Source organism: Martes martes, assembly GCF_963455335.1.
Source record: "Martes martes genome assembly, chromosome: 16".
NCBI classification, from domain to species: Eukaryota; Metazoa; Chordata; class Mammalia; order Carnivora; family Mustelidae; genus Martes; species Martes martes.
The window spans coordinates 6,280,736-6,303,735 of record NC_137904.1 but is presented as its reverse complement, the minus strand read 5'-3'; the positions used below and the strand labels follow the sequence as shown (position 1 = coordinate 6,303,735).

Sequence of the window (23,000 nt, the reverse complement as noted above, 5' to 3'; positions counted from 1 at the left end):
TTTAGGTTCAGGTCATGATCTTGGGATCCTGGGATCGAGCCCAGCATGAGGCCCTGCACACAGCAGGGAGTCTGCTTGAGATTCTCTCTCCCTCTGTTCTTCCCCTCCCACCAGTGCACACACACAGGTGTGTGTTTGTGATTGTGGTCTCTCTCCCTCTCTCATAAATAATAAATAAATAAAAATCTATAGTTAAGTTGCCTGGATGAGTTCTTATTCCTGAATATTTACAAAGATATTTCCCTTCCAACTGACTGATGACTGACTAGAAATCCAAAGAAATGAATTTCATCACAATTATTTAAATTTATGCACTTTAAACAAATGTACTGAGGAATCTTAGAGCCTGATACATATACATATATATTTAAGAAGGCTAATCTTAAGAGGTATAAAACAATAATAATAATAAGGAAAAATAATATAACTATGGCTTATAAGGTTTATACTTGTCTCTAAATATCTGCACACATGTTATCGATTTTTAATAAGATATGTTAGGGTCATCCTTTCCAGTCCATTTTTCTTATTTTGTTCCATGAGAGGTTATTGCAAGAGCTTCTCAAGTGGTCCTCCTGCTTTCAAGGATTCATCATACAATCCACATTGCAAAGAAAATACGTCTTCCTAAAACATCAGTACTTTGCTGCCATTGCCCTAAACAAAACTGTAGCATACAATGTATGGTCCACCTTGGTCTTATGTTAATATGCTTCCCAACCATCAATTATTCTTTAAACTCTGTGTGTGAGCCACACAGTGTTTTGCTCACTGAGGGCACACCTTGTTTACCTCTGTCTTGGGTCATGAGCTAAAACTGTTTTTCTTTGCTGAAACCTCCTCCTCTCTTCTGACTTTAAAGAATTCTTATATTCTTCTTAATGCAACTCATTTTATACTTCTCAGAATTATTTATAAGACACGGCAGCACTATAATAGTTAATTCCTCTGATTCAGTCTTGAAATGAGTGTAACTATCATTTTAACTCTTCCATACACTCCTTTATGTTGTTCATAAGAAAAAATCACGTGTATATATTCATTAACACACACCAAATACACACACATGCATACAACATGAAGTGATATGCGCACAAACTCCTCTGTGAATACAATGAAATTGTAGGGTTTAAAGTACATGGAGTGATTATTTATATATTTATCATCTATCATTTCTCTGCCCAAAAGCTTAGCATAGTTTTTTTTTCTTCATAATAAGATACACATGGAAACTTTTAATTGTGATTCTCTTGTGAAATTTGAAATATGAAGCATGCCTTTGCATAGATAACTCTTCAAAAAAGCATATACAAATTTAAATTGGCATTTGAAGAAAAAACAAATTTAAAAAAATCAACAAATACATATTTACAAATCATCCCATTAGGCATCAGTTCCATGACCTCGAAGTGTTTTAAAACTAGTCTCAGTAAACAGTTAAAAAATGAAAAACATGAGGTGCCTGGGTGGCTCAGTGGGTTAAAGCCTCTGCCTTCGGCTCAGGTCATGATCCTGGAGTCCTGGGATCGAGCTCTGCATCGGTCTCTCTGCTCAGCAGGGAGCCTGCTTCCTCCTCTCTCTCTCTGCCTGCCTCTCTGCCTACTTGTGATCTGCCTATCAAATAAATAAATGAAATCTTTTAAAAAAATGAAAAACACATTTTGGAAGAGGCAGTGTCAATATGGAAGATTAGTAGTGTGTTAGTAGGCGTTTGTAAACTCGAAGTGTTAAAGGAAGCTAGAAGGAGAGGGGAGGAGGTTACTTTGTAATGAGAGAGAATGTTTGAGTTAAAGACCCAAGTGAGAAAGGCATTTGAAGTTTTAAATGATTCAGGAGGCTCACCTAGGTAGAACAGAGGTTTAATATAAGTTGCAGCAGGAAAAAACTTGAGAGAGAAGGCTTGATTTATTTTATGACAAGAGTATTGAATTACGAATATTATCTTTACAAGTATGAAAGTGCTGACTTTATTATACAAACATGCAAACAAGAAAGTAAAAGCACATACTTGTTCCTATTTCCTTTCTGAAAAATAAGACTTTACAATCACTATGACTATTCAATAAATTTACCCTAGTTTATTTAATCATAAATATTAAGGAGAAATCATCATTGAAGAGAATCCTATCTGAGGCAAAATGGACATATCATTGACAAATATCAAAATTTCAAATTCTCTAAAGTGAAGAAGCCTGATTATTACTTTTTAAAAAAAAAAGGATTTTATTTATTTGATAGAGAAAGATACAGTGAAAGAGAGCACAAGCAGGGGGAGTGGGAGAGAGAGAAGCAGTTTTCCCACCAATGCAGGGCTCGATCCCAGGGACCTGGGATCATGACCCTAGCTGAAGGCAGACGCCTAATGACTGGGCTACCCAGGTGCCCAAGAAGCCTGATTATTATGATGTAGATATGGAAATATAGGAAAACAGAGGCTTTGAAGACATGAAAATAACTATTCAATACAAAGGCTGGTTTGGAGGAATGAAAATTAAACTAAAAGAAAAATTTACGCACGCATCTTTGGGACTACCTTAATAGGAAAAGTATGGCATAATAGTACTGTTTTCAACAAAAATGGATTTTTGAAAAGAATGACGCTCATGCATTGTGGTTTACCACATCCAGAATGAAGGAGTATAAAAATCCAAGCACAGGTGGTGATACTCATTCTCAAGAAACTCACTTCAACACCAAACCAAATCCTCAAGCCCTGGCACCATGAGCTACTGTTATGGCAACTACCATGGTGGCCTTGGCTATGGTGTTGGTGGCCCTGGTGGTCTGAGCTGTGGTTATGGTTCCATCTGTGGCCTTGGAGGCTATGGTGGTTATGGCTGCAGTTACTTTTGTCCCACTTTCTATAGGACATACTGGTCTTCTGGATTTTTCTAATATTTTTTGTTACCCAGTTATCACTTTTAATAATTTTTAATGGAATAGTTATTTTGTTTCCTTAAAAATCAGCAGTGAAATTTTTGAGAAAACAATGAAGAAGATACTGCAATGAAAACTGATATCTTGAGTGGGTAGAGACATATGTTCCTGAATGGGACCTTCATCAGTCAGGCTGGACATTCTCAATCCTGTGACATTACTGACATGTAACCTCTTTCTGTAACTATTCTGTGGTAATTTGGGGGCCTAGTCTCTAATAAACATTTTCCACAAACATGAAAATGGGATCTTTTATTTTCATTCACTCCAACACAATTGATTTCCAAATTTTTCAGTATCTTAATGTTCATATGCAAATCATCCTGATACTGGAAAATTATTTCTAAAAAGTCAGATCTTCTGTGGCAGTACTCTGGGTGAAGCCACAGAATTTCCATAAATGACAGGAAATGTGTAAAGGTCTTCATTAATCTGGAAATACCATACTTCTCAATCTTCAATCGTTTTGCAGAAGTTTTCTGTCCTGTCTACATTCACACCTTGCTTAGTATTTCCCCTAAGTATTTGTTAAAACCACTGTATTTAATAGGGTCTCCTTCTCTCTTCTCTGTTAAAGTTTTACAAATTGTGATGCAGCCTAATCTAAACCTTCCCTAGAACTGATTTTGCAGGACAACTCAGCCTACTCTAGCTTTGCTTTCTCAAAACAAACAAACAAAACCCCCCAAAAAGCTTCTCAAGGAATTTTAACTTCCTCTAATTTTGTACTTCCATATATTTATCTTTGCACCTGCACATGCAACACATATACATGTAGAAATACACACACACACACACACACACACACACACACACATCCCTCTTGTGACTGTAATGAATGCATCACTATATCGGACTGTGAAATGATTGTTTCCTTCTTTCTCATCATCTTGTCTGAAAGTTTGGCAAATTAGCTTTCCTATAATAAGGATTCAGTTAGTAGTGTGGAAAGAATTAGAGTAGTTCAGTAGATGACTCTGGCCTGAAATCCTTGAAAGAAACGAAGGAGAATACATTTCACAGGTGTAGGAAATATAAGAACACTCAGTAGAAAGGTGTGAGAATAAACTTAGAATGTAGATACAAATTTTAGAGCAAGTGGATGATCTTTCTGATTAGAATAGACGTTTCATGGAAGCTAGTAATGGGAAGTAAGTTGGGTGTGTTGGAACAGGGTTTGAATATAAGCTAACAGAAGTTGGCCAATACAATTTGCAGGAAGTTAAAATGTTCCACAGAATAGGTGAATGAAGGAATGGTCAAATATTCGTTGTTTTCTCTAAATAAATTCTGTCTTGTGCTTCAGAATTATATAATTATGCATGACAATTTTATAATTTGTATGCTAGTTCACTGAATTCTAAAAAGAAAGAAAACGTGATATCTGGCACAAATTGAACCTTATAGCAGCCAAAGTGAGGAACTATCATTTGACAAACCCAAATTTTCAACCAGTGCCAGGAAGCAGCCGCATGATGCAAGGGATTATGATTGTAACATTTAAATGTAGAAATATGTATAGTCATTACTTTAAACATAAAGCTTATTTTTCCATATAAAGACTGATTCTCTAATTCTTAAACATGGCAAATTCAGATGAAAACTCGGCTTCAGGGATGTTTGGAACTACCCTTAAATAATAAAGACATGGCCTAATGGTATTTTTTTTTAACCATAGATTTATTTTCAAAGAGAATGAAGTTCATGGGTTATGGTTTGCCTCATCTTTCACTGCGAATGTAAAAATGTACTAGTTTCTTTGTAATCTTCTTTCCTGGAGCATTCATTTTACTATCAAATTGAATCTTCAATACGTAACAGATGAATTATCATGGCAACTACTACAGTGTCCTCAGATTTAATCTTAGTGTCCTGTGTATGTCTCTGGTTCCAGCTGTGGCTTTGGAGGCTGTGGCTTCTACCTTCTCTCTCTCAATGGAAGATTCTGTGCCTCGAGGCTCTACTTTTTTGGTAGGACTTGCTGAACTCCTAGGGCCTCAGAAATTGCACATGGCCATGGTTTGACTCAACGTGTCTGTTCTTCTGCATGATAAGTGTCATATTGTATTTATCTTCTTTGGCTTGTAGCTAGTTATTTGGGATCCAGGGTCAAAGAGAAATAGAGCTGGACAGTGGATAAAGACTTTGCTCAGTACTACTTCAGTAGGGAAATGAGACTTCACAAAACTGAGCTCAATTTTGGCGTTCTGTGCAGAGGTGACTGGGTGGTGCAGAGGGAGAATGAGAGAGGGAGTAGGGACGGTGAACGAGCCGGGGCTGGAATAGAGTCAGAGTTGTGGAAAATTACCAAAAAGCGGGAAGGGGTGGTTAGGTAATGGGACTAGGCCATCTGGATTTGCTCATTAGTGCTTTTCCGGAGGAGAAACAAACTTTTCATATTTCAGGACAGAAGTTAATTTTGCAAATTGGAGCAAGACACCCAGGGAAGCTAGGCCCTTACCCTCCCACAGGGACTGGAGGCAACGCAGAACTCTGGGAGTCTGCATTTAGAAGAAATGGCTCCCAGATCGTTAAGAGAGTCCTGGGTCGTAGAAGGTACATCTCACAGGGGCAGAGGAGGGATTTACAGTTGCAATTTCTTTAAGTAAATGCTTCTAAGAAAAGTGAGGTTAGAGCCCCAGAGTCAGGTTTGGGCTGGAACAAACAGTAAATTTTCCTGGCATTTTGAGCCTCCTTAGGCAGTCATTTAAGGGACAGGGCTGAGAGCTGCGGTTTTTGCAGCCAAGGCCGAGGTCCATTTGCAAGAGAGTTTAGAGGAGCCTCGATAAAGTTTGGTCAAGGAAAGAATCTGTCACAAGCAAGTCTAACGATGAAGAATGTGTGCTCTCGAATGAGTGCCAGTGCAGAGACTGTCTTAGCAGGAACTTAAGCCTCAGCCATCTTTGCCGATTACGCCGTCAGAAAAATGCTCTGCTATGCCCACATTGTCAAAAGGCTCTTAAACACAGGTATCCAATGTGTAGCTTCTGCTCAGTAATAAATAAAAGTCCTTAGTTCATAAAGCAAAAAAAAGTTTTATTTTTATTCCTTCTTCTAGGTGAAGTTCTTACAGATACTGGGTTTTGAATACAGTATCATTTTAAAACATTTTTATCAGTTTTATTTTCCTGCATTATATCATTTTTTATCACTGTTCTATGAATGTGCTAAGTCTAAAGAATTAAGGTTAAAATACACTGGGAAAAATATATTCTTATCTCACATGCCTATTCCTTGAATGACTCAGTACTTTTTCCTTACTTCATTTTTTCCCCTTAAATAAATTTTCTTTTTTCCAGTGTCTACTGATCTCTAATACATCTCAAAACATAGGTCAATTTCTGATTCCTCAATGACCTCTATTTTCTTTGTTATAAGTGACACCTTCCTCTAGACTTGGGTATATTTTTATTTATACTTCTATCATTAAACATACACATGCTGCCATCTATTAAAATAAATTTTATACACTACTTATCTCCTCATTCAGAATGAAATATGTTGAGCCTGGATCATCTGTCAGTCATTTTCGTACTCTGTTCAGTTTAGTAAACATATTACTTTTTTCTACAACATTCTAGAGACAACTGTAACCATTGGAACTATGAAGACGAACAATCTAAAATCTATTTTTTTTTCTTAACATATAATGTATTATTTGCCCCAGGGGTACAGGTCTGTGAATCATCAGGCTTACACACTAAAATCCATTTCTTCAAGGACGATTAAATATTATGTCATTTTTGAGGAGAGAAAAGACAGCAGAACTATCAGTTTCAGCATAATTTTTAAAGTCAACTTTGGGTGAAAACTTTTCGCAGAAGATGTGAGGCCTCAGTTAAGTATTGAGTTATATATTTTATCCTTGGCAGATAAGAAGGTTGAAAAAAACGAGATATGCTTATAGGCATGAGAAATGATGTCCAGGCATGAACAATGCAAATTACAGTATAAAGTTGTATTCGTCTAAGGAATCAGATGACCCGCAAATGAGCTTATTAGAAAATGTCTTTAGCACCAATTAGAGGTGATACATAGGACTTCTTGTTTCCGCTCTGGCATGTAAAAAGCTTGGAAATCTTCACTATGGTCCTTATGGCAAGAAAAGTCTGGCCCAAACAAAAATCAATACATTCTCTTGGATATGTCAGAGAACTAAGGTCACTAGGCAGACTCCCATCCCCAAACTAGAAAGACCCATACACTGAAAAATACAGAGCTTCAAAAATTTGCTTATATGGAGCAGAAGCTGCTTGAATCCTAACTGGTAGGGATATTCAATGCTCATTTTTTCCCCCTAAGTTTTTAAAGGCTAAATATAGGTGAACATAGGAATGAGAAACTACCAAGGAAACAATGTGAGGCTGTTCCCATACTTCAGTGGGTGGAGTTTCCCTGTGAACAACCCAGAAATATGTCCTCTTGATTCTGGAAGTAAGAGGGGAAGAGTAACTACTGTGAGATATGCCCAGAGTCTTTTGGATAAAAGACCTAATCTCTAGGAGAAAACACAACCCTCCCCCCTACCCCCCCCACCAAAAAAAAAACAGACAAAAAAACTAAAAAACCAAAAAACCACATTCCCAGAGTGTAATTCTGAAACCATACCTGAGTTGAGGAAAGAGAAATTCTCACCGTCCAGCCCCTTCCAGTCTTCTTGTCTCACCTAACGTGGGAGAGGTGTACTGACCACAGAAGACAGGGATCCGAGGAAATCCATGAAGATTGCTGCAGCCAAGAGATAGAGAAAAGGTGGGAAAAGTTTGTGAAGAATTAATATAAGGGACCATCACTAACATGGACTTAGGAAGCTAGAGGGAGAGTCTGATAGGGAAGACTTACCATTCTATGTAAAATATAGCAATATTTAGAGTTAGAGACCCCTAACCAAAGAATCTCAACAGGAAAGTATCATCAGTTACATGTCCCAAAGGGAAAGATATGCATTGCGTTTTCTACAAGACATCAGCCACCCCCTCTCCAACTCAGTGAATGAAAAACCCTCATCACCCTAGGGGAATTCTTGCTTTTCTCAATGGAAATTTGTTCAAAACAACCCCTCCCAACTGCCCCCTTCTTCTCCATAAAATAATGTTCTTCTCCTTTGTGTGCTGTACTTGCCTATGGTTTTGTCATAGCTTATTTGTCCCAGATAGCAATTCTCTGTTATGCCCAAATAAACCCATTTTTGCTGGTAAAATAACAGGCAGTTTTATTTTAAGGTTAATGAACTGTATAACTGGAGAAAAACTTATGAAGTTCACAGTACTAAGATGCCCCCTCCCAAAAAAATAAAACCTGATATATATATATATATTTTTTTTAAACCCGATATTTAATCAGAAGATTATAGAATGGTCCCTTTCCTCAGATCTTATCATCAAACCAATACAGCTTCAATATAATAAATTCAAGTGAATTCAAACAAGAGGGACTACAAGACACAGACTGACTCTGAGGGGGTGATACATAGAGAAACCAAAGTCCAGAGAAAACAACAAAAACAAAGAGGATACTAGAGGAATTTGAAGACTTTGGCATTTCTTCTACAGTAAATATTTTAAAAAGCCAAAACCCTAACCAGTTTAACATAAATCCTTACACTGAAATCCTCTTTCCCTCAATTCAGTTTTTATTAACCAATACATCATGTCCAACTTTCAACAAAAAATTGCAAGGCATGTCTAAGGCAAGAAAAAGCAGATTCTGAAAGAAGCAACGATCTGAACCAGACTCAAAGATGGCATAGATGGAATCAATAGACGTGAAATTTAAAATAACAGAGGTTAATATGTGAAGAGCTCGAATGGCGAAATAAGTGTCTTACAAAAATGGTTACATTGAGGGAAGCAGAGAGATGGATACTTTAAGACAGTATCTAAAAGAAATGCTAGAAATAGGAAAGGTCGCCTCAGAAATGAGGGGTTCATCAGTGGACTCAGCACAACTCACGAAGGAATCAATGAGCTTCAAGATAGATCAAAATAAACTGACAAAAATGAAGTGTAAACATGGAAAAAGAAAAACAATAACACACCCAAGACACTGTGGGGCAATATTAAAATGTGTATTATACATGTAACTGTAATGTCAAATGAGAAGAGAGAACAAAATTAAAAAAAAGAAATATTTGAAGCAATAATGGCTGAAACTTGCAACATTATTAATATGCCAAATCATAGCTCTAGATTGTTCTGAGAATATCCACCCGAATAAAACAAAACAAAATAAAGCAATCTGTCAAACACCCATACCTAGACATATTACATTCAAACTAGAGAAAATCTAAGACAGGCAGACCTTTCTTAGGAAAAAAAGAACCTAAATTCTTGAGGAACAATGGTAAGTATTATGTGGATTTCTCATATAAAATTATGCATGCAAGAAGAGGGTGAGATGGAATACTAGTGTATTGCCAGAAAACTCCATGAACCTAGATTTCTACACCAGAAATCAACCTTCAAAGAAGGAGAATAAATACTTTCTTTTTTTTTTTTAATTTTATTTAGTTACTTGATGGGGAGAGAGAGAGAAAGATCACAAGCTGGCAGAGTAGCAGGTAGAGGGAGAGGGAGAAGCAAGCTCCCTGTTGAGCAAGGAGCCCGACATGGGGCTCAATCCTAGGACCCTGGGATCATGACCTGAGCCAAAGGCCGTTGCTTAACCAACTGAGTCACTAACTAAGGGAATCCACCGCCAGCAACCTGCTCTGTAAAGAAATACTGAAAGAAATTTTTTAAGCATGAAGATGTTAAAGAAATTTGGATCTACACAAAGAAAATGTGAGACATTTCAAAAAATAAAGTAAGCATTGCTAAGAGTCACTCAAAACAGTCACAAAGTTGTTGAGGAAGTAGGGTTTATGTGGGTCTCCTGCTTCAATTAACAAAACACCAAGAACTTCCAATTTTTGTCAATTTCAGCTTCACCACCTGTTAAAACACATCTTCCTATTTCGGACTGAAATAGATAATGAAACACCGATTAGCTAAATAACCAATCACATATAGTCAGTTTAAAATCTGCCAGCAGCAATCATAATTCTTACAATACAAACTTATGTAACCTTGTGGGATTCTTTTGCCTTTATAAGCCTGCACTTTCTGCTTGCAACTTGGAGCACACTTTTGATTTCAGATGACTGTCTGCTGGTGTGCAGTCCCTATAGGCCCAAATAAACACTTTCGGTTGCTTTATAGCCTCACTGTCTTCTTGGAGACAGAATGGAATGGAGAAAGAATCAAACAGGGTGAGGTAGAATCTTTTTTCTTTATCCTTAACTGATCTAAAATGTAACTGTTTACTTAAGGTAATAACAGTAAAAATGTATTTAGTAAAATAGCATAGGGATAAGTGAAGTGTTGTAAGAGGCAGGAGAGTGGAATTTGGAACACTCTGTTACCAGGTATCCATAGTACTTGGGAAGTGGTGCTGCTATTTGAAAATGAACTTAGATTAGTTTAAATGTGTGCTGTAAACTCTAGGGTAAACACACACACACAAAGTATAATTGAAATGCTTTCTAAGAGAGGAGATAAAGTGTGGTCATATAAAACGCTCATTAATAGCAGAGAAAGAAGAACAATAAGAGAAGAAACAAAGACCAAATGTCTATCGATAGAAAGCAGTTACAGACATGGACATTAATTCAACTATATAAACTGTACAAATAAACACTTTTAATGTGAATGATATAAATACATCAGGGAAAAGATAAAGATTGTCATCATCATGGATTAAAAACAAACAAATAAATAAAAAATACCACCTAAGGCTCAACTACCGTGCTACCTACAAAGAAAAACACACTTTAAGTATCAAGATTGAGACACACTATAGTAAAGGGATGGAGAAAATACACCATGCAATCACTAATAGAAAGAAAACTAGGGTTTTTACTGCAGGTAGAAATACTCCAGAAAAGGGAAAATGAACAAGAACAGAGAAGACAAAATGATGCTAAACTGTATGCACTTGGCAGAAGAATGTAAAGATAACTGAGACAAAACCTGATGAAACTTATGGAAGAAATAGACAAATCCAGGGGCGCCTGGGTGGCTCGGTTGGTTCAGCATCTGCCTCAGGTCATGATCTTGGGATCCCGAGGTCGAGGCCTGCATGGGGCTCCCTGCTCAGCAGTGTGTCTGTTTCCCTCTCCCCTAGCTTGTGTTCTCTCTCTCTCTCTCTCTTAAATAAATAAATAAAATCTTAAAAATAAATAGACAATACAGATAAAAGGTTGATATCCAGGATCTATAAAGAACTCCTCAAACTCAACACACACAAAACAGATAATCATATTAAAAAATGGGCAGAAGATATGAACAGACACTTCTCCAAGGAAGACATACAAATGGCTACCAGACACATGAAAAAATGTTCATCATCACTAGCCATCAGGGAGATTCAAATCAAAACCACATTGAGATACCACCTTACACCAGTTAGAATGGCCAAAATTAGCAAGACAGGAAACAACGTGTGTTGGAGAGGATGTGGAGAAAGGGGAACCCTCTTACACTGTTGGTGGGAATGCAAACTGGTGCAGCCACTTTGGAGAACAGTGTGGAGATTCCTCAGCAAATTAAAAATAGATCTTCCCTATGACCCTGCAATTGCACTGCTGGGTATTTACCCCAAAGATACAGATGTAGTGAAAAGAAGGGCCATCTGTACCCCAATGTTTATAGCAGCAATGGCCACGGTCGCCAAACTGTGGAAAGAACCAAGATGCCCTTCAACGGATGAATGGATAAGGAAGATGTGGTCCATATACACTATGGAGTATTATGCCTCCATCAGAAAGGACGAATACCCAACTTTTGTAGCAACATGGACAGGACTGGAAGAGATTATGCTGAGTGAAATAAGTCAAACAGAGAAAGTCAAGTATCATATGGTTTCACTTATTGGTGGAGCATAACAAATAATATAGAGGACAAGGGTAGATGGAGAGGAGAAGGGAGTTGAGGGAAATTGGAAGGGGAGGTGAACCATGAGAGACTATGGACTCTGAAAAACAACCTGAGGGTTTTGAAGGGGCGGGGTGGGAGGGTGGGGGAACCAGGTGGTGGGTATTAGGGAGGGCACAGATTGCATGGAGCACTGGGTGTGGTGAAAAAACAATGAATACTGTTACGCTGAAAATAAATAAAAAATTAAAAAAAAATAAATAAATAGACAAATCCAGTCCTATAGCTGAAGACTTAACATGTTTCGTCAGTAACTGATAGATTAATCAAGCAAAAAATCAAGAGAGATATAGATGACATGAAGAATGTCATACAGATGACATGATCAGTTTGACAGAATTCATATCTATAAAGTATTTCATCCAATAAGAGTAGAATACACATTCTTCAAAAGCTTGCTAGAAACATTCATTGAGATAGACCACATTCGGGACCATCAAACACATTTTAACAAATTTAAAAGGAAATAGAAAACATGCAAAGTATGTTCTTAGACCACAATGAAGTTAATTTAGAAATCAATAATGAAAACATAGTTGGAAAATCTCAAATATTTCAAAAAATAAATAGCACACTCCTAAAGGACATATGAATTAAAAATATGTCTCAAAAGAAATTGAAAAGATACTTTAAACTAAATGAAAAAAAATGAAATTTAGTGAAATGTGTAGGATTCAGCAAAAACAGTACTTAGAGGGAAATTTATAGCATTAAATGTCTATATCAGAAAAGAAACAAAGTGCTCTAAAATTTATAACCTTGCTTCTACCTTAGGAAACTAGGGGGGAAAAAAGTTAAGCCCAAAGGAAGAAAGGAAGCAAAAGAAAAATATAGAATAACACTAGAGAAGAGACCAATCAGCTTAAAAACAGAAAAGTAGGGGAAGTCAACAAATCCAAAAGCTAATTCTTTGAAAAGATGCAATAACTGATAGATTTCTATCATGTCTTGCCCTGGGAAAAAAGATGAGAGGCACATCACTCCTATTAGAAATTAAATAGAGGTCAAGACCACTGATTTCATGGGCCTGAAAAGATAATAAGAAATGTACAAATAGTTCCACACCCATAAATTTGATAACTTAGATAAAATGAGCAAATACTTTCAAGATACAACCAAAACTCATGTGTGGATAAATAGATCATCTCAAAAGGCCTATAACTATTAAATTAATTTTAAAACCATAAACAAAAACTTTCCAAAAGAGAAGGCACCTGGACCAAAACATTTCCAGCTCCACTGGGGACTTCTACCAAACATTTGAGGAAAACATATGACTTCTCCATACTCACTTTTAGAAATAGAGGCTGAGGGAACACTTACTAAATCATTCTATTAGTTCATTATACTAATATCAAAATCAGACAAGAGCATTGGTAGAAAAGGAAAGTGAAAGAATAATGTATCTCGGGGTGCCTGGGTGGGTTATCTCAGTGGGTTAGGGCCTCTGCCTCCGGCTCGGGTCATGATCCCAGAGTCCTGGCATCGAGCCCTGCATCGGGCTCTCTGCTCAGCGGAGAGCCTGCTTCCCTTCCTCTCTCTGCCTACTTGTTATCTCTGTCAAATAAATAAATAAATAAATAAATAAATAAATAAATAAATAAGAATAATGTATCTCATGAATTTTTTTGCAAAAACCTTCAACCAAATATTAGCAAATCTCATCTAACAATCTATAAAAAGTATTATATGATGAGGTAAGATTCATTCTAAGTATAGAAGGCTGACTTAACATTTACAAATCAAGCAATGTAATATACCTAAAAAATCATATGTTCATATCACTAGATGCAGGAAAAACCTTAAACACCCAACTCCCTATTAGGTTAAAAACTCTCCTCCAACTAAAAGAGGAGAACTTCCTCAGCTTGGTAGAACAAAACATCACAAAACAAAACAAAAGGAGCAAACAAACAAACCAACCAGGCACCAAACAGGTAAGAAAAATCTATTGTTAATCAAGAGAAACTAGATTCTTTACCCTATTTTTGGGTTGTTTTATACGGGTTAACTCAGCTGTTTTCCCTTTAGGGGATAAAATGTTTCCCCACACTGGGTTTGTATAGACACCTGCCTTTTTTCCATAGCGGTTAACTTAGAAAAAAAACTTTTGATATACTTTCCTCTCCAAATTGCCTTTTTTCAAATTAACTTCCTTCATTCTTATTGATTCTAAATAATAGACTTGTGTTACGTTATTAAAGTACTTCTTTTTCCCGTAGGCTTAAACAAGGAAACATTGTTAGACTTCTTCTAATATCTCAAACAGACTTATTTCTCCCATTCTCCTCCAACTCTCATCTCACTTTTGCACATTTCAAAGGACTATGTAATAAGTTTAAAAATGGAATGGTGGTTTAGATGGGATAAGTTACTGCTAGGATGGCTCTCGGTCAAAGGATAAAAGACAACTAACTAATCCAAGTGCGGCTTAAATATCCCTTTGGTCAATAACCTCCTGGAGTATGAGCAGCATCTTTGCTAAAATAAAAGGACTGAATAAGATCATTCACATCCCTCCACTTCCTGGATACCTCTGTGAGCTTTCCCATACCTACAGTAAGAGTCAGTGGCAAATAGTAAACGTTTTAGGTTTTCTGACCAATTACTCTCTAGCACAACTACTCAATTCTGTTGTAGTAGTAGGGAAGCAGTCGCAGACAATACATAAACGAAGAGTGTGCTTGTTCAATAAAACCTTATTTACATTCACAAGTACTGGCAGGACTTGACCCCAGGGGCTGCAGTTTGCTGACCTCAGAACTGGAAGATAAAATAAAAACACTTTAATGGGCATATAAGGTTTTTTAGAACCTTTTTAGAAGTGTGGACTTCTTTTTGCCTCATTTTACACCAATCCCCTCCTTGCTTTTTTTTTTAAGGGTTATTTAACTCTATTCTCTGTATATACTATGTACTATGCCATTTAAAATTCCTTCAGAATAAGAGGTTATTTTCCCCTTTTTTCCAACCTATTAGGTTTTTATTTACATTTCTGAAAGATCTGATGTGTGTGTGTGTGTGTATATATACACACACATTCATGTCTATAGGAAGTTTGCCGGTTTGACCCTCTTAGATAGGAATTACTTTTAGGTGACCAACCATCCTAGCTTACTCATGACTGAGAGTTTTCCTAGTACTTGCACATTTAATACCCAAACTGACACAGTCAAGGAAAACCTGGTCAGTTGGCCAGTTGGCCACTCTGCCATTTTACCTTTGGATCTCTTAAATATTTAAATTTAATATTCCAGATTTTATAATTTTAGATTTTACCACAACTATGATAATACCAAATTATAACACATATACTATTTTCTATATATTTTCTATGATAATAAATTCTATAACAGTAAGTTATTATTTGTGTTTTATTGTCCTTAAATATTATATAGTTTCTAAATGTTGAGGGAAAATATGTATATACATATATATGACATTATATATATATTATACATATATATAGCTTTAGAATGCAGTTAAGAGCAAGAGTGGAAAGCATGAAGGAAGGAGGGAGAAAGAAAGGAAGGGATATCTCTATGTAAACGGACTATAAATGAAATACAATTTCCATTTTAATAATCAAATAAGATTTATAGTAAAAGATATAAAATGGTTTGACCTTGTAAAATGTAAAGAAAGACTCTGGTACTTTTTGCTATAAGGAATTAAAGTAATATTGACAGAAGAATATGAAGATATGTTATTTCTTGCCATTATTGGAACATAAATATAAATATTAAATAGTGGTCTCCTTGATTGCGTACTAAAATGCCAAGCTCAAAATCTTCCCCTCTCAAATACTCTTGTGTTACCAAAAGATTAAAACATGATCAAGAAATAAATGCTAAAATGTAACTCGAGAGAGTTTACAAAACTTGAATGGGAAGAAGTTTTAAAAATACATATTTGTTGGCGCGCGCGGCTGCGTTTGAACGGCTCGGAGTGGGGCTCGGCCCGGAGCCGAGGGACCTTCTGGGCTACCGGGCGCAGTTGGTTCGTGCCGGGGCTGGGCTGAGGCGCCGCGCGACCATGAGGCGCCGGGATTTAAGAGATTATGGCATCTGAAGCCCACAATGTTAAAAAACGAGGCTTTTGTAATAATATTGAGGATCATCCCACTGATCTAGAAAAAGGATCTCTAATTTTACTAACATGAAGGAGGTTAAGAAATCTCCAACACAGTTGGCTGCTGACACAAATAGGACAGTTGGACAAGCTGCGAAAAGCCCAGATAAACCGCGTAGGGTGATCTATCGCCGAAAGAAAGTGCATCATCCTTTTCCAAATCCTTGTTACAGAAACCAACAGTCCCCTAGAAGTGGGGGCTGTGACATGGCAAATAAAGAAAATGAACTGGCTCGTGCAGGTCACCTGCCTGAAAAATTACGCCGTGATCCTCGGACGGACTTGATTAACTGCGGTGATCTGGTTCTCCACAGACGGAAAGCCCATCATCAAAATACAGTGGGTTTTTTCTGAGGTTTCTCAGGACCATGAAACGATGGCACAGTTTTGTTCAGCAGGAATTTGAGATTGAATGTAGCTTTAACATTCTGGAGAAAGAGAAGTATAAGTGAACTTGGAGCTTATTTGGTGAGGATAGAAGACCTTGGAGTGGTTGTGGATTGCCTTCCTGTGCTCACCAAGAGTTTACAGGAAGAAAAACAACACATCTCACTTGGCTGCTGTGTAGATTTGTTGCCTCTAGTAAAGTGCTTACTTAAAAGCAAGTTTGAAGAATATATAATAGTTGGTTTAAACTGGCTTCAAGCGGTCATAAAAAGGTGGTGGTCTGAACTGTCATCCAAAACAGAAATTATAAATGATGGAAATATTCAGATTTTAAAACAACAATTAAGTGGATTATGGGAACAAGAAAACCATCTTACTTTGGTCCCAGGATATACTGGTAATATAGTCAAGGATGTAGATGCTTATTTATTACAGTTGCATTGAGAGACTTCATCTACTAAAGAGCATTCGATTATTCAAAAAGTCCCCAGACTAGATTTCAAAAAAAAAAAAAAAGAAAGAAAGAAAGAAAGAAAGAAAGAAAGAAGTAAGTCTCACCTGATAACTGTGAACTGTGGAAGAGATCAAACCTTTTTTTTTTTTTTTTTTTTTTACTTTAAAAAGCCACATACGAAACCACTAATGAAACCCTAGCAATCTACTTCACATTGAAGTGGATAAATATCCAAAAGGAGCAGCTTCAACTTCAAAGAGGTGAAAATGCACTGTGAAGATTGCTCGCCTTTGCTGCATTTGGGTTTTATATGGTTATTTGGTAACATTGTTTAAGAACTACTGGGTCTTAATGCAGTCCTGCATAAGAATATAATTTATACTATGTCAGAAAGAAGACAGGACTTATTACTAGGAATCACAAAAACCAATCATCGTGACTTTTGTGAAGATTGTTTTTATAAGAAAACACTTAAACGTGTGCGGCTATTTTCTTATTTTGAAAAGACTTTTGCAAGTTTAAAATGTCATAGCAAATAATCAATACTAAAAATTTGTCCACACTGAGATACTGTGTATACAAAATGCCTTAATTATTAATAAGCCAATGTGTATGATACCAATATCTGTTTAAAAAAATTAAAAGCAACCATGCTTCTGGCATGATAAGATCATGGAATTAAATCAGGGGTTTCCGCTCATGTAAAATGTTGTTAAAACTATTCCATACCATTTTTAAAACTTGAGAATATTTTTAGTATCTCTGATTTTTCTTTTTGCCAGAATCATTGTGTCATGTATGTATGTGTTATTACTATATAAAAGAAAAAGGTGAATATGTATTTCTATGACTGCTGAACTAGAAATGTCCACGGATTTGGCTAATTTATAGTCACTTTTTATTGTATATAGAATCCTAATATTTTCAGTTCTGTATCATTTAAGCTTTCTTCATTTGAGTAAATTCACTAAATATTTCTAAAAAAAAAACCATATTTGTTGCTAAACGATTGTCCTTTTGTCATGTTCAATTAATTCCAATTTTATATAGTATTATAACTTCAATCAGCAATAGATCTAACAGGTGTCTTAACAGTGAATAGATAGAAATAATGTATACAATTAAATTTGGTGAGAAATAAGTGGCCTTTTTTATGATATTTCAAATGAAGGCAACTGCTTCTTTTCCTGAGGATATCATTTATTTCCGTTATTAAATCAGTGAAAAACGAATATAGATTTAGCTCGAGAGGGAGAGGTTGCTGGTCTTTTCTAGCTTGGTATTTTTCTTCTGTTTTCTGTATTTGTGAGTCAGTATCCTGACTTCCGTCCCAAGTCGTCTTGTCAGTGGTCATTGAAGGTACTTATTAAATAGTAAATATGTCTTAGTTTTTTTTTTGAATTCTTAATCAAAATTTATATTGGAGCAAACTCCAATTTATGGCAGTGATTTGGGATGCTAAAATCCCTGGCCTAAGATTCTGGTTATAAATAGTCTTCATTATAACTTTATTTAGCCACTTGGCCACTGGTTCTATCATCAGTATTCTGAATCACCAAAGAGAAATTGAAATCTAGGACCTGTGTGAGTGCTTCAGAGTGAACCACGTGACCAAAGACTCTAACAATCCTATTACACAGACCCTGTTATCCATGCTCTTTTCACTAGCTGCCTCATGAGCTGTTTGTAGGGGAGGACTACTTAATCTGCTCATCGGCCAGAACTTTTTGGGCCTGATGATTTCCCCCAAATATTTGTTCTTTCCATTAAATTAAATTTAATGGAATTCTTTAAATTAAGCATGCTAGTAGGATTTTTTTGAAATATGGTACTATGTGCCAAAATCTTGGGCTTAAACTCTCTTGAGAATATATCATCAGATGATAATTCCGATGAAGACATTATATTGGAAATTGTATTAGAAGTCACACTAATAAAAATTGAAACATTTTTAAATCAACTTAAATTTTATGTAGATTAATCTAAATCATAGTCTACTGAGTAGGAAAAACACTTTTTTAAAAATCTTAGCTCTTCTAGTGGGTGAGTGGTGTTATATAATTGTGGTTTTAAATTGTGTTTCCCTGATAACTCTGATAACTAATCATGTCACACAATTTATTTGCTTATTGTATATCTTCTTGTCAATGTTCTCAGGTTTTGGGTTTATTTATCTTTACACATTTAGGTTGCAGGAGATCTTTATGTATGATGGATGTCTCTATCTCTACCTTTACCTCTATCATCTCTATTCTCTATCTGTAATCTATATCGATACCTATCTGTAGCGTCTGCACTATATATCTGTAGCTACACTTTTTTTTTCTAGTCTGTGGCTTGCGGTTGATGAATTTCACTTCACAGTGTTTTATCTTATGGTCAGTGCTTTCTGTGTCCTAAAACAAAACAGAAAAACTTCTAGAAGTCTTAAAGTTTTAGCTTTTATGCTTAGTTCTATCATACATTTGAATTAAGTTTTGTGTAGACTATGAAAAACTTAAGGTCATTTTCTTCTTGTTCCATAGAAATGTCCCATTGTTTCAGTACCATTTGATGAAAAGTGTTTTGTTTGTTTTGGAATCTTTGTGGGAAAAGAAGCCTAATTCTAGACTCTCTAATATTTTCCATCAACTTACTTGTGTATCTTCACATCGATAACACACTTTCTTGATCATTCCACTTTAAGTGTTAAAATCAGTTAATGTAAAGTTTTTTTCTTTTTAAATACTGCATTGGATATCCTAGGGTTTTGGGATTTCCTTATACACTTTAGAATCTTTTGTAAATATATACATTATACTGTCATTTCAATTAGGGATTTTATTTAATATATAATTTGGGAGGTATTTTGTCTACAGTCAATATATAAACATTTTACATATGTCTATATGTGTGTATATATATACATATATATATATCCTTATTAATTTCTTCCAGCTTTAATTTGTAAATATCAAAAACTAAGTCTTGCACATATCTTTAAATTATCTTTATTTTACTTTTCTGATATTGTTAGTGATATTTTATTTTCTAATTTTTCATATACAATTGAATTTTGGATTTGAGGATTTAGTTTATTTTCTGAAATAATTAGTGCAAAATTAACACTATTTCTTGCAATAATTAGCATTATTTAAGTAGTTGCTAAAACTCACCACTAAAGCAATGTGAACCTGGAGTTTTCTTTGTTAGGAGTCTGGTTTTGTGTTTTTTTTTTCTTTTTAATACAAACTTTATTTCCTTCAGAGATATACTCATAAAGGTTTTTATTTCTTCTTGTGTCAGTTTTAATAAACTTTTAATTTGAGAAATTTTTGACTTCTATGCAGTACGACTATATTTCAGTATAGAAATCAGAATGCAACTTAGGACTTCTATTTCATTTGATATTAAGAAGGTCTTTGGAAAATTGGGCTAGTTTATATTCTAATTATTAGTCCTGCCTGGGGGGGAACCAGTGCTAATGCTTTTATTGACTGTCAATATACATAAAACTATAACTTTGATATAGCTCAACAGAATTCAAAATTGAATTGCTGAATAAAGCAATGGCATTAAGTATTCTGTGATTTTTTAAAAATCACCATAATTATCTTAGAGTCATGTGGTAGTCTCTCCTCCAAAGAACTTTAAATATGCTCCTAGTAATTAAGTAGCAGGTTTTTAACACATGGATATCAGGCAGTCAAATATCAAGTACCCCATTAACATTATGTGTAAATCCTTAACCAATATTTCTTTAATTTTCTCATCCTGTGGGGTGATGGATTTAATATGAGTGTCCAAATTAAACACACACATACACAATATTAAAGACATCCTTAGATTAGTATTTGAGAGAAATCACTATGACTGTCATTTGTCTACGTTTTTGTTTCTCTTCCTAATTCCTGCACAAAAAGATCAGTAGAGCTATTTATTTCTTCTGGCATAATGCTATAATCCTGGATCCCAGAAAGAAGTTCCTAAATTGCCAGGATGCCCTCTTGCCATCTTTCAGGTGAGAATTGTAAAGGATCATTGACATGTATTAAACTGAGACACCATCTGTTTTGACTAGAATTAAATACAGAAAACAAAGAATATATATTTGTTTTGTTCTCACTCCCTTTCTTCTTCCCTCTGTTTTTTTCTCAAGTTTGGAAGTGCCTTCTTTAAGGAGGCATTAATATTTCAAATATTGTGTCTCAAAGATTAAGAAATATGTCTAATGAGACACTGTAAATGTAACTGGTTCAAGGCTGGTTCTGAACGGCATAAGAGTAAAGTAAAATTTGTTTGTATCTCAACATGTCTGGATATTTGACATCTAAGTGGTTATGGTCTCAAATGGGGCATGGATTTAAGAATGACATTAGTGTCCTGCTTACCTCAAATAATAAGAGGTTGTCATCTCCATGAAAAAATAGGCGGCATGTGCAGTAAAGTAGCATCATCTAGATGATGTTGTCAGGCAGCCCTTGACTGAGCTGTAGAGATCCTCAGAAACCAAAATAAGGGGGAGTTTATATGAGTCGTAATGTCGGAATAGTCTTTGAAGTTGCAAAAATATATTTCTCATTATAAAAACAACTTAATAAAAGGAATTGAGCTAACTGAACTAAAGATTAACTTAAAACTTTCACTTCGGTGGAAGATCACTGCATGCATATTAAACAAAAAAGCCAGAAATACTTGTTTCATGAAATTTCTTCTGTGGGAGGAAAATGAGGTATATTTGGGATGATTTACCACATCCATGGCTTAGGGTGTAAAAACCTCTGTGCAGATGCTGAGATTCATGCTCAGGAAACAGCTTTCATAGCGAACCAAGCCTTCAACCCCTGATAGCGTGGGATACTACAGCAACTACTACGGAGACCTGGGCTGTGGTGTGGGTGGGGCTGTGGCAGCTCCTGCAGATGGGGCTGTGGCTGTGGTTGGGGAGGCTACAGGTATACCTGCTGCCTCCCACCTTGCTATGGTGGGTATGGATTCTATCTTCTATTAAAATGTGTCTTTATGAGTCTAATATCGGGTTCCATGAGTGGACTTTCAGAATCTGATTTCAACCTCTGGGTCAACCAAGATTTTGCTGGGTCCATTTATCAAAATAGTACTTAAAGCTTCCAGTACGTTTAGAGTTACACAGCTTTTTATCTATCATGTCTCCTTGATTTCTTTAATAAAGTCTCTTAATTTGAAAGAGCAAATATAGCTTTTGTTTATTTCTTTATTATCAATTATATATGTAACTAAACGTAGATCTTACTCAACTTTCAATAAAGATTCTGATATATGTGTTTGTGTATTAAATATTTATTTCACAAATGGAGACATAAAAAAGAACAATAAATTTAGACTGAAATGAATAATAACTTCTCAAATACCTGTTGATTTTTTTCTTTATTTTAATCAGATAATATTTATATTTAAATTAAACAAGGATAGGAGTGCCAGAGTCGCTCAGTCCTTGAACGTCTGCCTTCGGCTCAGGTCATGATCGCAGGGTCCTGGGATCGAGCCCCGCATTGGGTTCCTAGTCCATGGGGAGGCTGCTTCTCCATTTCCCACACCACCTGTCTGTGTCTCTCTGTCAAATATATAAATAAAATCTTTTTAAAAATTAAACAAGAATAAAAAATGAAGTCTAACGATTGTGATGTATTCATGACAATAAATAAAAAATAATTCATATGTTTAATATTTTTTGCAATTCCTTTTATCAATGCAGCCCAAAATGAATACATAATTCATCCTTCTTTCAAAATGTGTCCTCCTTCAGTTCTTTCATGACAAGAAAAGAAGAGTGATAGATCAAAATAGTTCTCTGACCTTCTAGGAAAAGAAAGTGTTTTTTAAATTATTTCTTGATTATATATAATATTTTTCTCTGTTTCCTCTACTTGGCATTCTCACGAAAATAATTATTTTACGAATTCATTAAAAATACTTCAAATTAGTTAATTAAAATGTATGTAGTATTAAGAATTTATTTGATTTAGATTTTTACCACATCATTGTTCCTCTGTAGTATGCAGTGATATTCTTTGTTTTTTTGGATGATTCTTTAAACTTTTTATTTTGAAATAGTTACAGAGTCATAGTAATTTGCAAAGATAGTACAGAGAGCACCTGCT

The 23,000-nt window shown here is 35.5% G+C and overlaps 1 pseudogene across 1 annotated transcript; it reads left to right on the top strand.

Moving 5' to 3' along the window:
- Positions 1 to 15,969: 15,969 nt before the first annotated feature.
- On the top strand, positions 15,970 to 16,871 carry LOC308357762 (KATNB1-like protein 1; annotated as a pseudogene). Its single transcript has one exon. The product of its transcript is annotated as a KATNB1-like protein 1 (transcript).
- The last annotated feature ends 6,129 nt before the right edge of the window (positions 16,872 to 23,000 follow it).